This window comes from Triticum urartu, chromosome 6 (assembly GCF_003073215.2).
Source record: "Triticum urartu cultivar G1812 chromosome 6, Tu2.1, whole genome shotgun sequence".
NCBI lineage: Eukaryota > Viridiplantae > Streptophyta > Magnoliopsida > Poales > Poaceae > Triticum > Triticum urartu.
Window position 1 is genome coordinate 153014371 of NC_053027.1, and position 20153 is coordinate 153034523.

The 20153-nt window shown below is 43.1% G+C and overlaps 1 long non-coding RNA gene across 8 annotated transcripts; it reads right to left on the reverse strand.

Moving 5' to 3' along the window:
• Positions 1-684: 684 nt before the first annotated feature.
• On the reverse strand, positions 685-4853 carry LOC125517505. Of its 8 annotated transcripts, none has more exons than XR_007287652.1 (5): positions 3339-4853; positions 2176-2301; positions 1450-1594; positions 1260-1363; positions 685-998 (listed from the first exon to the last, which is right to left on the reverse strand). It is a non-coding gene; the product is annotated as an uncharacterized LOC125517505 (long non-coding RNA). The 8 variants fall into 8 exon arrangements; XR_007287653.1 differs by having other exon boundaries at positions 1260-1366; XR_007287648.1 differs by lacking the exon at positions 1450-1594 and having other exon boundaries at positions 1260-1366; positions 3339-4127; positions 4628-4843.
• Between the last annotated feature and the right edge of the window lie 15300 nt (positions 4854-20153).

Below are 20153 nucleotides of genomic sequence, written 5' to 3' on the forward strand. Positions count from 1 at the left end.
CATGCATGTACATCCATGACAAATTTATGACAGAATCAAGATAGTCATACATGTGCTATCGTAGAAGTGTTCCATGACATTACCAAAATTATCATCATGAAAGTGTCCACTTCCATGACGATAAATCGCGCGTCACAGAAGTCCTTTCGTCAAGGGTGACCAACACGTGCCATCCACCGTAACGGAACGCCGTTAAGCTATCGGGTCCGGTTTTGGATCCGATAACCCATTAACAGCCCCGACCACTAAACCACGACACTCAAAGCAGCGTCAAATAATCTGTCGGCATAAGCCACCTAAGGCGACACACCTTTGCCGACAGAAATGAGCTGATGCCTATAGTCCTGCCAGGAAAGGTCTTCACCGACAGATAAATCTACACCAACAAATCATATGTTAGCTTTGGTGAGACATATGGTGACAGGCATTTCTACACCGACAGACTGTTCTATGGCGACAGATCATCTGACAATGTGCTATGCCGACAGATTGTGCGACGTCCATTGCTACGTCGATAGTTTGTGTGTAAGTGTGCTATGCTGACAGACTGTGTCTGCAGGGTTCTACATTTCACCAGAAATGCAAATGCACCATATTTTAAATGAATTCACACTCATAATATTCAATTCATGTTCAATACGTAATACATATATAGACAATTGCACTCTTGTATTCATCAAAAGATACTATTGATCAAATGCATTCATTCAACATATATAGAACATTCATTGTTTTACTTCACTCAAGTAGCTACAACCTTTAAGGATCCACAAATCAGATATACAAGAGAGGCATGTTACAAAAAAATGGCCAAAGTTCCTAAGAGACCAATTGCATGATCACTGGATTGCTACAGAATAATACGGAAGACCAACTCTTCAATCGCCAAGCCGAATCAACTTCCATATGAACAAAATGTGTCAACCCAGTTCTCAACAAAACAGTCACGAGAACATCTTCAGTCAACTTGTGGACTTGCTACTGTCTACCATTTGTCCCTACAAAAGAACTCGTATGTTATAGAAGATGTACAGTATACACACAGATCATGCAGTATTACCAAATATTATATGATGAATTGGAACCATGCATAGTTGAACTAGTCTCGTACAGGGAAGACCACAAGAATGAACTAGGCTGGAGTCGAGTGTCATCAATCAATCAATAAACCAGACCCAAGTAATAAAACAAAGATGAACTAGATATCACAGGTCTAAATCAACAGTGTAGAGTAGTGAGAAACTGGGGAGAAACCTCACAGTCAAGAGGCGCTGATCCACAACCTTGTTTGGGGAGTTGAGGTCAGGGTCGTCGTCTTGGGCTTGGGGTCTTAGTTGTCCTCCTCATCCATGGAGTCGGGTGCCTACTACACCAAATCAAGCAGGAAAATAAACATCATATTATTCAAAAGTCAGACATACAATCAAGTGGAAAAATAAATAAAATCACCTGAAGATTATAAGGTACAAAACAACAACTTATTTCTAAAACCCTCCATTAATTTCATCTAGTTTAGTTTCAATCGAGCAACAACTTGACGATGGTTTAGTATTTATTTATCCTGGACCAAATTGGTAGATTCGATGAACAATTCCTGAATAAGAAAACAAATACTACGATCAATATATATCATCAATGGTGGTCCCATATACTGTAGCATGCAAAGCGGCAAGATGATATGACACAATCAAAAGCCTCTAATGAGCAACCAGCAAAGCTGCATTTAGTTGGAGGGTTTAGAAAGGGTGCCTCAGAGAAGATAATATATACCCACTTGTTAATATATAAGCAACCAACCAGCACAGCTACATTCCGTATGATGAGTTTACATTCCACTCATACTCCATTGTACACAGACAGAGACAGCTACACACAAACAAGTCCAGTCCCTAGAACCAACAAATATAAGCATCGATCGTGTGGTCTGCAAGGGTCAAAGTAAAGAGCAATTTCTACTGTACCATCCATTTTCAGTTGCGACAAAGACTAGAACATCTAGGCCAAAGAGGGATCAATTCCACAACCAAACAATATAACTGCATTTACACACAATTCTTAGTTCCCTACCAAACAACAACAACAAGATAGCCAAGCCACTTGCATCAGACCACAAATAGGCCAGAATTAATGTAATGATACATAAAGGGCAGAGGGAGGAGAGTTGTTGTTTATTACCACATTGTTTGTTGTTGTTGTTATTATTGTTGTAGTTGATCAAAAGGGCGACTTGGTGGGTTTGTGGTCCTTATCCAATTCCAACCGACCATGCCCGGTGCTGAACCGGAGGGGTTCCAACTCTACCTGCAAACCAGAAAGGAGCTCACGATTAATAACATTACAGAAAAAGAACAAGATTACTTAAGAGGAACTAGGCTGGAGAACCTAGAGAACTAGAACTGGCATCACATCATTAAATCAAGCTATAAAGTAAAGCGAGTGAAAACCAGGACAAATGGTAGTGTGGTTTCACAAATAGAAAAGAATAGAACCTAGGCAGGCTAGAGCAGAGCATCGACAACTTACTTGGGTACGTAAACCATTCATTTTAAGGCAAGACTTGCAGGCATGTTCATTGGCAATATATATTTAATAAACACGTGCATCTATTTAATTCACATGTATGAATGCAAGAAGAAAACAAACCATTCATTCTAGATCACTAAATGATCGAGAACGTCTTATTTTACTTTACAGATGTGCACATGACTCAGTCAAAAGGAATAACAACACATGATGTTAATGCTAGTTAAGTGCATTGTCGCTTATATTCTACATTATTATCAGGTCATGTATTCCACTTTTGAAGTGAATAGGCATTTTACTATGTGGTATAAGATACTTACAGAGAAATACATACATGTCCATACATCCATAATTGGGAAGGCCAAATTGCATCAAACAAACATATGATTATTTTGTTACAACCTTTAGAAATGCAAGTAATACATGATGATTTTGTTATTGTGCTTATGAAAAGAGATAAAGGCGGCAAGCAAGCAAGCAGGGCGAATGCATGGATGGGAAATTGAAACTAAAGAAGAAATTGGTTCCTAGTCAATGACTTGTGCATAACCGTCAACAGATGGATGGCTACTTAGTGTCGTACTAACTAACAAGACACACTAGGCAAATCACCATGCTTTCAGTTGTAGAGACCAGACATAGTAAACCAGATGCTTAAGTTTAGGGGCCTCCCTCCCTACTATAGAGGAGCAAGTCTCTAGTGTGTGTGTGCATTCCAAAGCTAAAGATGCAAATATTATTACATGCCATTTTTCCATTAGTAAAAGGGTGACCCAGCAGCAACGATATAGAAAAAAACAATGACACTTCTTTACCTTCAGACCATATAGCACCAAGTTTTGCTTCTCATATGCTTAATTTACTATTGCCCAGACTGATCACACCTAGGCGGCACAATGGTCCACCCATCAGCATCAGGGATAGGCTTCGAGGACCTCGGTTCATCCTGCTTCATCCTCGAGCATCAGTGGCTAGTCACCATCATCATCATCCAAACTATAAATCATCGGCATCAGCAACCCTCTCCTCGCAACAAGGAAATCAATAAATTAAAAGAGAGACATCCCCTGAATATTAATTGGTAACCAAGATCCAACCAGCACAATGGTGGCATGCCAGGATGCCAAAAACTGTTCGTTCAACAAGGAGAATACATCAAGGGAAAAACTAAAAAGAAAAAACAAGGCTCGCCGCTGGCCTATCCGCAAAGTACCAGGGATAGATAGATATATGCTAGCATCTCGCATTCTTGCTGGAATAATATTCACATGTATGTGGCTACAAACTAAACCGTACATTTTCTACTAGCTGCAATGATTAATACTCTGGATATGATACTATTTGCATAATCAGGGTGCTGCTATACATATACAAATGTAGAAACCAAATATACAATTTTCTTCCATAACCCAGATTTATTATCATCATATTATGCCCTTATTTATTACCATTTTTATAGAAAAACTAGGTATTATGACAGTCTGATGCATCCAATGTTTATAATGACATTAGAAATTGTAGCATTAAGCAGCTTAGGAGGACTATCACCTATTCACATGTTCCTGTAACAGAACGGGCATAAATTCTTTACTTGCCTTCACCACCTACGTATGAAGATTGACTGATTGTTAGTATGTTACTGACAAATGCTTCTCTTCAATAGATGCATCACTAGATGTGTACGTAATTAGGACATACAGATCACATTTGGGACTTGATAGGCGCACACATAATCAGATTTAGCTACAAGAGGCTATGAAAGCTAGCATCTGCGCAATAAGAAAAGGAGAAATTGAAAAATAAAATATGCCAATCACAAAGGGGAACGTAATTACAATTCTAACAGAAGAATGACACGCATCCCTCTCCTTTGTAATGCCTCGGCTAAGAAATTGTTACATGCTGCAAATTTGTAGATGAAGCACGCACTAGAACAACCATAGATTTATTTACCTACTGGAAGAAGCCAACCAATTCATGGCTGGATCCGATTAGTTACCTACACGTACTGGAAAAACCACTAACCCAGCTTACCTATAACGACCAGATCTGGAGGTGGGCAGAGAAGGGGCGACAAGGAACCACTCACCCACCAGAAGCTTACCTCTTGTATTCTGTAGGCGGGGCAGAGGAAAGGAGATCAGCCGAAGTAGAGGTCGCACATGGAGAAAAATCAGCAGTGGATCCTTGGTGGCGGTTGACGGCGCTACTGCTCCTCGGCGTGGCGGACGGAGCTGCTTCTCCTGGGCGGATGGTGCCCTGCAGGGAGGAAGGCTAGGGTCGGAGATGATGTGGCACGAGGGGACCACAGGACGGGCATGTCAGGCTACAGCAAGCTACAGTCCAACGCGGGCATCTTCAGTTAACAAAAGGCCAGGATTGAAGCTAGAGGAAGGATCAGACGGCTCGCTACGCTCGCCCTCCGAACGAACCATTTTCCGTTACTGTTTAGTTTCCGTTGCCGTCCTGTTTTCCATCACCTGTTGTCGCTGGTTATATAAAGCCACTCTTCTCTCTTTGTGAGGCATGCCATTTGTCTGTAATGAATCAACTACATACTTTACAGCTAATATAGATCCGCATATTCGCCTCTGATACTCCCATACGAACCCTAGCACCCCGATCCCCAAATTATCTTAGTTTGATATAGCTCCGGGCATAACAATTGGTATCATGAGCCAGGCTGATCTTCGGAGAATCGAGTAGCGGCGCAGAATTTTTTTCCCCTCCCTTCCCTCCCTCGATCGGCGGAGAATTTTGGGGCGGCGGTGCAGGGCAGCGATGGGGGCGGTGTGGTGGCGCTGGCGGCGGTAGACCTATTCGGCGACAACTCGGGATCAGGATTTGGTTGTGGGAATTTCCTATTTCCGTGGTAAAATTCCAGATTCCTCTTCTGGGTGGTGTTGCAGTAGGGAGAGATCGTCGGTGGTCGCTTGGATCTCAGATCCGTCGGGTTTCCAGCGTGCTGGGTGTAAAATTCCTTTCGGATCGAGGTCACTATGGGTCGTTCCAAGCAGAGGTTGGACGAAAATGATGTTGCAGAACTTTTGGCACTCAAGGGAGAGGTGGTTCAGTCGCGTGAGGACACGACAGAGATGCGTGGTGAGTTAGATGACCTGCGCAAGGACGTCCACGCCATGAATCTCAAGCAGGACACCATGGCCAAAGCCATGGCAGGCGTCCAGGACGTGGTAACGGCCCTGAACACGCAGTTGTCAACAATGGCAGATATACTGAAGAGCTTCAGTAGCACTCGTGTCCCAAGCCCTACGCAACCAACTACTGCCCAAGCAGTGGTGGATCTGGATATTCCTTAATCGTCCAAGGATGCAATTGAGACTGAACCCACAAGATCGCTGACTGAAGAGCTGCGCAAGCGTTTGGCAATCGAACAAGAGAAAACAAAGCAGTGTGCCCTTCAAATGCCGACCAGTTTACCTCATGTTCGAGTCCCCAATAGATCATCCCCTCTGGGCTATGCAGATGCACCTCGGCGTGACACACAGTCGGGCAATGTTACACCAACTGCCACTTACAGAACAGCTCACACAGCTGTGTTCCATAACTTTCAACCACCAGCAGTGAGAACTCATTGGGATGATTTCTACCGACAGTATGAATAGGAAATGCGTACTCGGTTTCTGAAATCGATCACTAAAGGACCACGATTGGATTTCCCTTCATTTGATGGGGACAATCCAGGGGGATGGATCAGATAGTGTGAGAAGTTTTTCCAAATGTCAGGTACACCTACTGAGTATAAAGTCAATCTTGCACAAATGCATGTGGTGGGCAAGACAGATGTTTGGCTCAGGTGTTCTGGTCTTTTGGCAAAGAAACCTACATGGTCTCAATTTTGCACTGAAATTCTACACCGGTTTTCATCCTCTAGTTCATATGATCTAACAGAAAAGTTCCACTCTCTGAAACAGAACACACTATCTGTAGCAGAATACACTGAACAGTTTGAGGAACTTATGGCTGAAGTACAGCAGGAAAACCCTGATATTTCAGAAAGTTGGTTTGTAAGATGCTACATTAATGGGCTTAGATCACAGTTGAAGTTCCAGCTGAGGCCTCTCAGACCTGTTACTCTGACTGATTCCTATTGGTTAGCAATAGATATTGAGCAAGGAGCACCTCTTAAGAAGCAATTCCCACAGTATTCTTCTAATGCAAAAACATATACTCTGTTTCCTAAGCAACACACTTCTCAGCCTGATAAAACCAATGAGTTTAAACCTCCTGTCACAACTCAGAGGGCCAGAGAACCAGGCAAATGCTAGAGATGTGGGGATTAGTGGTTCCATGGGCATAAGTGCAAGCAAGCACCTGTAATTAATGTTCTTACTGGGGAACCACCTCCTAACAATCCAGGAGAACAAGAGGAAATGGAAGAACAAAAACAGGAAGAGCAGCCCATGGCAGAAGAACAGTGCATGAGGATTTCTTTACAAGCTCTGCAGGCAGACAGTGTTAATACCATTTCCATTGCTGTGTCTGTGGGAGGGAAACAAGCAATTGCCTTAGTGGATTCTGGCAATAATTCCACTTTTATGAGCTTAAAGTTTGCACTTCAGACTTCCTGCACAATCATCAAAGACCAGTCCAGAGCAGTAATTGTTGCTGGAGGGGGGAAGTTGTGGTCAGGTTCTTACATTCCTACCACTACCTTTACTGCTGGTAACACTCAGTTTCAACATCACTTCAGAGTGTTAGACCTGCCAGGACATGATATTGTATTGGGTTCAGATTGGATGGCACAACACAGTCCTGTAGCATTTTCTTATGATCCCAGACAGCTTATTATCTGTCATAATCAGAGTAATTCTGTTACTATTCCTGCTTGTGAAACTCTGACTGCAACCAACCAAATTGATGCATTGGAACTTAACAGAATGCTCCTCGGTGGTGCCCCTGCTTTTGTGCTCCAACTGGCAGAAGATACCACTCTTGTACCCAGCACAAAGGACAGTACTCCCCTTGCAGTTATGGAAGTCCTGCATGAATTTCAGGAGGTTTTCAAGGAGCCTCAAGGATTACCCCAGTAAGGGAATTAGATCATGAGATTCCTCTCAAACCTGATGCTGTACCACCTAACTCTAGGCCATATAAAGTTCCCCACATGCAGAAAAATGAGATGGAAAAGCAAATTCACCACTTGTTGCAATCTAGGATGATAAGAGAAAGTCAAAGTCCCTATTCGTCTCCAGCTATATTGATTATGAAGAAAGATGGGTCTTGGAGAATGTGCATCGACTACAGAAAATTGAATGCAGCAACTGTAAAAAACAAATTCCCCATTCCTGTTATTGAGGATTTGTTGTATGAGCTCCATGGAGCAAAATTCTTCACTAAATTGGATTTGAGGTCAGGTTATCACCAGATCAGAATGCATGACAAGGATATTCCCAAAACTGCATTTAGAACTTACTTTGGGCTTTTATGAGTTTTTAGTGATGCCCTTTGGGCTTAGCAATGCACCGGGGATTTTTCAGGCCTTGATGAATAAAATCTTTGGCCCTTATCTCAGGCAGTTTGTGTTAGTATTTTTTGATGACATATTAATATTCAGTCAAACTCTTGAAGAGCACCAGGAACATATAAGAATAGTCCTACAACTCCTCAAGGAACACCAACTATTTGTGAACAGGTCCAAATGTGTATTTGCAGTTCCTCAGGTTTCCTACTTGGGCCACATTATTTCTGGTGAGGGAGTGTCAACTGACCCAGCAAATTTTTTTGCAGTTGCTGACTGGCCAACCCCAACAACACCAACTCAGTTGAGGGGATTTCTGGGATTATGTGGCTATTACAGGAGGTTTGTCAAGAACTTTGGTAGCATAGCTAGACCCCTCCACAATATTCTCAAGAAAGATAGCTTTGTTTGGTCCTCTGCACAGACACAAGCTTTCCAGGAATTAAAACAAGCTCTGATATCTGCTTCTCTTCTGGCTCTTCCTGATTTTTCTGCTCCATTTGTGCTTGAGACTGATGCTTCAGGCACTGGCTTGGGAGCTGTTATGATGCAAAAAGGTAAACCAATTGCTTACTACAGCTCTGTCTTGTGTCCTAAAAATGCTGCTCTGTCTACATATGAGAAGGAGGCACTAGCAATCATGGAAGCCTTGAAAAGATGGAGACATTATTTCTTGGGCAATGATTTAATTATCAGAACTGATCACCAGAGCTTGCAGTTTATGATAGATCAGAAGATTTCCACTAGTATTCAACACAAACTCATGCTCAAATTACTGGAGTTTAACTTCCAGCTGGAATACAAAAAGTGGAAAGAGAATATAGTGGCTGATGCACTATCCAGAAAATACTCTTGCATGGCAATTTCTTTAGATACTCCTCAGTGGATTTCTGAAGTTGAAAATTCTTATACCAATGACCCCCACTGTCAGAAACTGTTGGAGCAGCTATTGGTCACTACAACTCATATTGTCAACAATAACTCTCTTCAGCATGGCATAATCAGACACAAAGGGAAGATCTATGTGGGCAGAGACACTGAATTGAGGAACAGGATTATGCAGGCACTACACTCTTCTGTTATTGGGGGCCACTCTGGCATGAAAGCTTCTTATAAGAGGTTGAAACAAGTGTTTTATTGGCCTATGATGAAGAAGGACATGGATAACTTTGTTCTGTTGTGCCTTGTCTGTCAGAAAAACAAGGGGGAAACCTGCCCATATCCAGGGCTTTTAGACCCACTCCAGATTCCTGATATGGTTTGGTCACATGTCAACATGGATTTTATTGAGGGTCTGCCCAAATCCAATGGGAAAGAGGTGATATTTATGGTCGTGGACAGACTGTCTAAGTTTGCTCACTTCATCCCTTTGTCACATCCTTACACTGTTCAGACAGTAGCTCGAGCATTCATTGATAATGTTATGAAGTTACATGGCCCCCCTCTTGCTATTGTTTCCGACAGAGACTGCATTTTCACAAGTAAGTTGTGGCAAGACATCTTTGCTTCCTTGGGAATTGAACTATGTTACAGCTCAGCATATCACCCATAATCTGATGGGCAGACAGAACGTGTCAACCAGTGCATTGAGAATTATCTGTGTTGTATGACATCCCTGGAGCCAAAGAAATGGGCACTGCATTTATCCATGGTAGAGTATTGGTACAACACTTCTTTTCACTCCTCCTTTCAGAAAACCCCCTTTCAAGCCCTGTATGGTTATCCTCCTCCGGACCTCCAACTCCCAGCAGCACTGGTTACTACTAACCACGAAGCAACAGAGTTTTTGGGGGACAGAAATGCAATGTGGCAACAGTTGAAGTCTAATCTGGCCAATGCTCAAGCTCGAATGAAGAAGTATGCTGACCTTAAACGCTCAGAGCGACAGTTTTCAGAGGGAGACATGGTGTATCTTAAAATGCAGCCGTATCGTTTGAATGCTTTTGGCGCTCGTTCGCATATCAAGCTTTAGAGCAAGTTCTATGGCCGGTTTCGTGTGATGGCAAAGGTGGGAAATGTGGCCTACAAACTGCTGTTGCCGGATAACGCTGCCATACATCCTGTCTTTCACGTCAGCCAACTCAAGAAACCCTTGGGACCTCATGCAGTTCCTTGTGCCGACCTGCCTTTGATCGGTCCGGATGGGCGTGTGCGCACTGAACCATCATGGGTACTTGAGACGCGTCAGATACCTCGCAACAATGTGGCTGTGGTTCAGTGGTTGGTACAGTGGGAGAACTTACCTCCTGAAGATGCGTCCTGGGAAGATGCAGATTTCATGAAGAAGGTGTTCCTGGCTTTCTTTAAACAAACGGTTGATCGTTGGTTTAATCGCCAAACTCCTTGAGGACAAGTTCGCTCTCAGCGGGGTGTATTGTCAGGCAACAGCAAGCTACAGTCCAACGCGGGCATCTTCAGTTAACGGAAGGCCAGGATTGAAGCTAGAGGAAGGATCAGACGGCTCGCTGCACTCGCCCTCCGAACGAACCGTTTTCCATTACTGTTTAGTTTCCGTTGCCATCCTGTTTTCCATCACCTGTTGTCGCTGGTTATATAAAGCCACTCATCTCTCTTTGTGAGGCATGCCATTTATCTGTAATGAATCAACTACATACTTTACAGCTAATATAGATCCGCATATTCGCCTCTGATACTCCCATACGAACCCTAGCACCCCGATCCCCAAATTATCTTAGTTTGATCTAGCTCCGGGCAGATCAGGGGCGGCGGCGCGCAGATCAGGGGCGGCTGTGTAGTTGAGTTAGGTTTAGGTCGGGGGCGGCGGCGCAATCGGGTAGAGAGACATGGAGGGGGATTGGGGTGTGGACGGGTGTATTTTTTCTTTTCTTTTGCTGGTCTGGTCCGACTCTTCGTGTTTTCCATCGAGTGCGCATGGTTCTCTTTCCGTGCCTTATTTTCGGGTGTGGGTGGAAGGAAACTACCCCGACACTTTGTCTGTTCCTACGAATCGCCGACACACAAACAATCAGTAAAGATGGTAACTGCCGACAGAAATTACGTCGGTGCTCTGCTGGTGCTTCGGCGACAGATAATGTGTCAATGAGGTTATATAATACTGTCATACTATGTGTTGGTATAGTTTGGGACAAAAAAGTGTCGGCGATGCTCAATTTTACCAACAGATGCATGTCGTCTTTGTTGTGTCGTGGTGTAGTGGACCAATGGGGATTTTCCACATGTAAAATCATCATTGGCTGGAGGAAACACGTGTCGTCTCACCGTTGGGACAGATGTCATCCACTCATTGGACTCAAAGCGCCTAAGATACGTCGACATGTGGCACGGTCCAACAGAGGCCCATTCCTGTGAAAAGGCCGGCCTGTTTGACTTGGTCAAAGGGTGGCGGGCCGGCCCACGGCAAGCCTGTTAACGGCTTGTTCGCATATTTCCCATTTACAGCCCGCTAACCCAGGGCCCGTTTATGGCCTATCCTAATTAGGCCCAGCATCGTCATCTGGGCCGTCCAATATAATTCCAGCCCGTTTTAACTTTCGGCCCATGTATGTCCCATGACGCCTTTCGGCCCATATGAGGCTCTTAGTAACTCTCGGCCCATTAATGGCCCGTGGTAAAACTGGCCCGTAATGAACAGTGTATCACTTTATACCCATTAACGACACGTGGTGAAACTGGCCCGTAATGAACAGTGTATCCCTTTATACCCATTAACGGCCCATTATTCCGTTGTGCCGTTTCCAACCCATGTTATCTTTCGGCCTTCTTAGGGCCCATTTATTCTTGGGCTCATTTCTAGCATTCGTTTACTTACGGCATGTTACTGTCATTTTCTGCTTGTGGGCCAAATTCAGCCCGTGGTTATAGTCGGCCCGTTTGTTGCTCGTTAATAAGTTGGGCCGTTTTCATAGTGTCATCAAATACGGCTGATTAACGACGACTCGTTATGGTCGGCCCATGAACGGATGATTTCAACTCTAGCCCATTTACGGCCATAATGTGGTCTGTTATTGGCCCATGTTTGGCCAACCGATCATACAGCTCGTAGAAGCCCCATTGATGATACGACCCGTAGAAGGCCCATTGTGTCTACGGCCCGTATAAGGCCCATTGTTTCTACGCTGCAGAAGGCCCATTGTTTCTATGGCCCTTAGAAGGCGCATTGTTTCTACGGCCCATAGGAGGCCCATGTTAACTACAGTAAATATGTAGCCCATGGTTATTGTGGCCTAGTTTAAAAAAATAGGTTATTGCAGCCACTAGCTAACCACGGAAAAAGAACTGCACTGACTACAAGAAAAGAAATAGACATGACAATAAGTAAATAAATAAGCAAGCAACTTATGCTAGGCTATCACGGCTATTACACATATTGCATCCACTGGGCATCAAAGTTCACCACCAGTGCAAATATAGGGAACAAAGCAGCATATAAACGCCGCAGCAAAACAAGTCTAGAACTAAAACCACTTCAGAAGAGCTCAAGAAACAATATCCTGGGTACCCATATTGCTGTCAAGATGCTTAGCAATCTTATTAACTTTCTCTTGTTTGGCACTTAAATCCTCCAGCACTTGTTGTTGCACCAGAAAGTATGCATCTGAATTCTGTAGGGACTTCCTGAGTCCTTCGGCTTCCCGTCGCATAACATCTGATCGATGTATTTCAACTTGAAGTTGAGACTCAAGAAGCCGAACTGATTCAGGCAGCGAGTTCGAAGAGCTGGTGCCAGTAGTAGTAGCCAGTAACTGGAACACTACATCAAGACAGGACTTTGGGGTTGTCGCAGTGTCTTCATTTTAGTTTTTATCAGCTTTCTTAGAGACCAATAGGGATGTCTCACTATCTTGAACGTTATCTGCATTACTTCCTTTACCATTGCATAACAGGGTACTCTTCTCCAATATTTTATCCGCATTCTAAAATAGAAACAAACAATCCCATCACGGGTTTACAATGTAGTATATGAAACTCATTTTGGTAAACCAGTTCAGTAGTAAGGTGGACAGGATAACAGCATGAAACAAACATATATCTATGTACTATGGTACTGTATGGTCTATATCATTCTAGTTTATGTTGCCAAATCAAGATAGATACAGTTCGAATGACATCTATTTTAGACAAAGCAGCATAGAAAAAATATAAGTGTGGGAAACTACACAGCAATAACAACACTTGTAATGTGCATGGCATGAGAACATAACCGTTTATTCAATTGAAACTGAAATCAACATAGAGCAAGTTACAACAGCAAACACGTTAAAGAAACATGTTTAAAACATACCTATTGCGCCATTGGAGTTTCAATTGCATCCTTCAAATTTGAAATTAGTTGGTATGAGTAAATACAATGATGCAAGAGCAAATTAGTATGAACCATAGCTACGGAACCTGACCTAAGAACAATTCTTCTTCTGCTTCAAGCTTTGACTTGGGGTTCGGAGTGGTGGTCCTCGTGCTTTGGGCACTACAGTTTCCTTACTAAATGCTCGTGTTTGGGTGCTCTGTGGTGGAGACGGTGCCGTGTCAACGGGAACTGGGTTACTATCTGCTGGGGTTGGGGTTAGAAGGGGTGTAGCTAGTTCTCTGTCAAACTGGGTAGGGGTACAATCTGTGTGAGTCTGATTTTGTGTGGTGGGGCTGGTTCTTGGGCAAGTACAACTGTGGTTCTATCTCCATCGACAGGTAGCACGATCTTTTCTTAAGACCGTGTTTTTAGTCCCACAGATACTTCCATCACCCCCTCCAATTGAAATGGATGATAAACAAGAAAAGTAATTGAATGTACAGACATTGTAAGATAGACAGGTGCAATGGATAGTAGGGAAGAAAACAGGGCATGAAATAATTCACATTTATGTTGTTTAACCAAACATAATAGCAGGACATAGTTTCACATATATGATGGCTAATTAAACAGGATATCATGACACAATTTCACATGTATGATGGCTAACTAAACAAGATAGAATGACATACTTCAAAATATGATGACTATGTAAACAGGATGACATGATATAACTATACGATGTGTCTATTAAAGTGGTTGGCATGCCATAAATCACAAACATGCCATCGATGGAAACATGATGGCATGATATAATTCCTGGATAGAATGACAAAATTCAAAATATGATGACTATGTGAACAGGATGAGATGATATAACTATATTATGTCTTTAGAAAATGGGTTGGCATGCCATAATTCAGATACATGCTGTCTATGTAAACATCATGGCATGATATAATTCAAATATATGATTTATATACTAAGAAAGTGAGCAGAGGGCAATCGTATATATGATGTGTCAACTAAGGAGATGGCATTCAATATCGTGTATATGATGTAAAAACTAAGCATTGCAATACAACATATGCATGATATGAGTAATATAACCCTGCCAAGTTTGAGCATACACCTCAGGGGGATAATAGGACTGGTCAACTGCCTCTGAATCCTCCTCTGAAGAGCTATTTGTAACCAGCAAGATATCTGCTTCAATAGGTAGCATTGTCTGCTCTGAAGACCTTGTTTTCATTCCATATTTCTCCATCACCAATTCAAATGGCTGATGCACATGAAGAGCAGTTGAATATACAAACATTGTCGACAAAAGCAATGAGAAATACAAAAAAAGGACGACATGATATAATTCACATATTTGACGCTTGGCTAAACAACATGGCATTGCATAATTCACATATATAATGCCTTGCAACAAGATAGCATTGCATAATTCACATATATAATGTCTTGCAACAAGATGGCATTGCATAATTCACATATATGGTAATTAGACACTAAACAGGTGGCATTCACACAAAGCATGTCTAAACTAAGCAAATGACATAGAAATGCAAGATACTATATGCACGATATGAGCAACATAACCCTGCCGAGTTAGAGCATGCACCTCGGGGGGGGGGGGATAGGACTGGTCATCTGTCTCTGAATCCTCCTTTGAGGAGCTATTTGTAACCAGCAAACACTACAAAAAAAATACACTTCCATGATGATACGTGTTTGTCATAGTAGGTCGCGTTTTTTGTCATGCATGTACATCCATGAAAAATTTATGACAGAATCAAGATAGTCATACCTGTGCTGTCGTAGAAGTGTTCCATGACATTACCAAAATTATCATCACGGAAGTGTCCACTTCCATGACGATAAATCGCGCATCACAGAAGTGCTTTCATCAAGGGTGACTGACACGTGGCATCCACCGTAACGGAACGCCGTTAAGCTATCGGGTCGGGTTTTGGATTTGATAACCCGTTAACAGCCCCGACTAATGGAAATTTCCACGTGTAAAATTCTTATTGGCCGGACGAAACACGTGTCAGCTCGTCAGTGAGTCAGATAGGCGCCTATGATACGTCGACACGTGGCACGGCCCAACAGAGGCCCATTCCTATGAAAAGGCCGGCCCGTTTGACTTGGTCAAAAGGTGGCGGGCCGGCCCATGGAAAGCCTGTTAACGGCCTGTTCGCATATAGCCCATTTACAGCCCACTAACCAAAGGCCCGTTACACCCTATCCGAATTAGGCCCAGTAGCGTCATCTAGGCCATCCAATATGATTCCAGCCCATTTTCACTTCTGGCCCATGTATGGCCCATGACGTCTTTCGGCCCATATGAGGCCCTATGTAACTCTTGGCCTATTAATGGCACGTGGTGAAACTGGCCCGTAATGAACAGTGTATCACTTTACAACCATTAATGGCCCGTGGTGAAACTGGCCCGTAGTGAATAGTGTATCACTTTATACCCATTAACGGCCCGTTATTCTATTGGGCCGTTTCCAGCCCATGTTATCTTTCGGCCTTCTCAGAGCCCATTTATTCTTGGGCTCATTTCCAGCATTCGTTTACTTACGGCCCGTTACTGTCATTATCTGCTTATGGGCCAAATTCAGCCCGTGGTTACAGTCGGCCCGTTTGTGGTCCGTTAATACGTTGGGCCGTTTTCATAGCGTCATCAAATACGGCCTATTAACGATGGCCCGTTACGGTTGGCCCATGAATGGACGATTCCAACTCTAGCCCGTTGACGGCCATAATGCGGCCTGTTATTGGCCCACGTTTGGCCAATTGATCCTACGACCCGTATAAGGCCCATTAATGATACGGCCCGTAGAAGGCCCATTGTTTCTATGGCCCGTAGAAGGCCTACTGTTTCTACGGCCCATAGAAGGCCTACTGTTTCTATGGCCCGTAGGAGGCCGAGTGTAACTACAGTAAATATTAGCCCATGGTTATTGTGGCCTAGTTTTAAAAAATAGGTTATTGCAGCCACTAGTTAACCGCGGAAAAAGAACTGCAATGACTACAAGCAAACAAATAAACAAGACAACAAGGAAATAAATAAGCAAGCAACTAACGCTAGGCTATCACGGCTATTACACATATTACATCCACTGGGCATCAAGTTTCGCCACCAGTGCAAATATAGGGAACAAAGCAGCATATCATATACACTGGCCGTCGAAATTGGCCACCAGTGCAAATAAACGCGGCAACAAAACAAGAGCATAACTGAAACAACTTCAGAAGAGCTCAAGAAACGTTATCCCGTGTATCCACCATGCTGGCAATAGGCTTAGCAAGCTGATTAGATTTGTCCTATTTGGCGCTAAAATCCTCCAACGCTTGCTGTTGCACCAAAAAGTATGCATCTGAATGCTCCAGGGACTTCCGCAGTCCTTCCACTTCTTGTCGCAGCACAACTGATCGATGTCTTTCATCTTGTAGATGAGACTCAAGAAACCGAACTGATTCAGACAGTGAGTTTGAATAGCTTGTGCAAGCGGTAGTGGCCAGTAACTCCAACACTAAACCAAGACAGGATGTGTCACTATCCTGAACCTTATCTGCATTACTTCCTTTACCGTTGCTTAATAAGGCACTCTTCCCCAATATTCCGTCAGCATTCTAAAAGAAGAAACAAGCAGACACATAACAAGTTTAGCATGTACTAGTATATGAAACTCATTTCGGTGAACCAGTTCATTAGTAAGGTGGACAGGATTAAACTACCAAGTCTTCTATTGCCAAGTACTAGTACATAATAAAAGCATCAAACAAACATATATCTATGTCCTATGGTAGCAATGGAATCTTAAATTAGAACAGTTGTTCTTCAGGTTTAGGCACTTGTTCTACGTGAACAGAGTACAGTAAGATGCAAGAATATAATACATAAAAATAGAAAATGAGCTCATAGACCTTACCACATTCTTGGTTCGGGACCAGTACAGAACAAGGCATTCCCAGTCATCGTCCAGTAAATGTGTCTCAGGAGAACGTAAGGGAATTTGATGAGTTTCTTTGCCGGTGAAGTATGTTTTCTTCAGGTAATTCCGATACTGCCACCAAGCATTCTTGAAGATAGCAGAGGTATTAGCACAGGTTACCTCATCCTGAGTTTCCAAATCGGTCCTTTTCTATAGAGAAAAATGGGAAAATTTGTTGTATTATAACCATCATGGAGGTAGGATGTATGGGACGAAGCAAAGTAATTGCCATGAATAACATTACTTACACATAACTCCTGGACAAACACCTGCAACTGGCATTTTCCTTCATCTTCAGTATAATATTTCCAAGATGGGAAGATACGCACATACGATTTAACAACATCAAATGCGATAGATGCTAAACTACGACTAGCTGGTTGTGCTTCCTCCACAGGAATAGGCATACTAACTGGTGGAGTTGGGGTTCGCCGTGATAGTACTGGCCCTTTGGGCACTGGAGCTGCCTTACTAACTGCTCTTGTTTGGGAGCTCTGTGGTGGAGATGGTGTTGTGCCAACAGGAACTGGGTTACTATCGGCTGGGGTTGGGGTTAGATTGGGTGAAGCTGGTTCTCTGTCCATCGTAGTAGGGGTACAATCTGCGAGAGTTTGGGTTATGTGTGGTAGGGCTAGTTCTTGTGCATGTACAACCGGGGTGCTATCTCCACCTGTAACATCCCAAATTTTCAATTTGGAATGTTATACATTAGAGCATCATTGCATATCATATTTTGTTTTGCTTTTGGTTTGATCCTAGAAATTTCTATGCAACTCAAGGACCCACGGAGAGAGTTGGGAAATTCTTTATTTTCATATTCGAGTTTCCTCAAATTTTGAGAATAGGATCATTTGATTTTTATTATTTTATCATCAATTATTTCTATTACAAAAATATGAGAGAGGGAATAAAATGACTTTCCCAAAATAAAGAAATATTGAGGATTTAATAATAAAATCAAATAAGATTTTATTTCAGAGTTTTCGTTATTTTATTTGCATTTAGGAAAAATGTGCGTTTTTCAAAATTTCATTTAGGCCCCAAATAAATGTTCACCTTGTGCGGCTTGATTTTAGAAGCCCGCGAAAATTTATTTCGGGATTTTTGGGGTCCGTTTAGTATTTCTTTTTATTTTTATTCTGCGCGTAATTATTTAAAAAAAACGAACCGACCTACGGGCCGTGTCCGACCGGGACTCCGGCCCGCCAAGGCTTTATAAGCCGGGGGGGAGCCAGCCCGAGGCCCAGCCGTCGCCCCCGAACCCTAGCGGCCCGAGAGCCGCCGCCGCCGCGCCTCGCTGCCCGCACCGCCGCTCGCCGCCCGCCGCGCCTCGCTACCCGCGCCGCCGCCGACGACGCCGCCACCTCGCCGGACGCCGCCGCCGACGACGCCGCCGCCTCGCCGAACGCCGCCGCCGCCGACCCGCCGCCCGAGGTCACCTCGAAATCCGCACCGTTTTTTTATTTTTTTCGTAAAACCGTTCGGTTTTTCCGTTGGTTTTTCGTCGGTTTTTTTAGTTTAGTTTCGGTTTTTTTTAAATAGATCGGTTTTTCCGATTTATTTAATTAGCGAGCGTTCGTCCGTTCGTTCGTTCTAGCGAACGTTCGTTGTCATTCTTTTCTCGGATTAAATCCGCGATTTTTCCGATCGTGATTTCTGATCCGATTTTCATTTTAGTATAACTTTTCGCTCGTTTATCGGAATCAGGCAATTCAAGCGCCTGGAGTTTCGTCTCGAAACCCTCTATCCGTTTAACCAACTTAAACAAGTTTTTGCTACTGTAAAATTTGACTTAGATCCAGATTAGTAGAATGAAGTTGTTTCTTTCGCTGTTTGACTTTCGTTGCTTCGTTCAATTTGATTCTTTTTGCAAACCGGAGTTCTTAAGTTGAACCTTCTGGTTAGATCTCTTATTCGAGTTTTACCCGTGCATTAGATGAGTACTTGTTGTGTGCTTGTTTGTTTGCGATAGAGTACCCGGAGTGCGCCGCTTGTTACTTCGAATCGCTAGGTTTTCTGGATCATCAGCAAGGCAAGTAACACTTTGATCATACTTTTTCTACTACCCAGTTTTATTGCATTAGATCAATCCTCAAACATTGCATGGTTAGGATCTATTTAAATTGTGGGATGGGAAGTAGTTGAGGTAGTACCTATTACCTGTTTATTTTCAAACATTTGGGAGTTACTTCTACGTTTGCTTATTATGCCATGCTATGCTAGTAGACGTGGATTGGGTGAGTGATATCCATGACAAATGTGAGTTTGTTAATTAATGGTTCATCTAAGGTGGCAACTTAAACACACATCTGGGTGGATTGAGGCAACTGGGTAATCTAGGACTTGCCTATTTTCTTTTGGACCGCCACCCAGGCTCAAAGGGATCATGAGATTATTCATACTAGAAACTTCCGTGTGCAGTCACAAGCTATTATGGGCTCTAGCATAGTTGACTAAGTCGTGCAAACTCTTACAGTGGTAGACTAGCAGATGTAGGGGATGTAGGTGGTACGGTCTACCCGATCGTAAGGTGCTAGCGCTTCTGAAAGACTATGTCTCGGTCATCCGTTTCTCAAACACCATGTAGTGCGAGAAACCAAACGGAGGCGATCGAGTCTTGTAGGGAAAAGTGCGCAAACCTCTGCAGAGTGTATAAACTAATCATGGTTAGCCGTGTCCCCGGTTATGGACGTTTTGAGTATCTAGTACCTGGATTATCATGTGAATCTCAACATCTTACTCTAAATTAATTTTGTTGGGCTTATGATAATGATGATTTTTAATTGGGATTGAGGATGCTGTCAACCATTCTCAATGTTTAACAACTACCATGATAGTTAAATAAATTTATTCCTTTGAAGTAAGGAAAAATTGG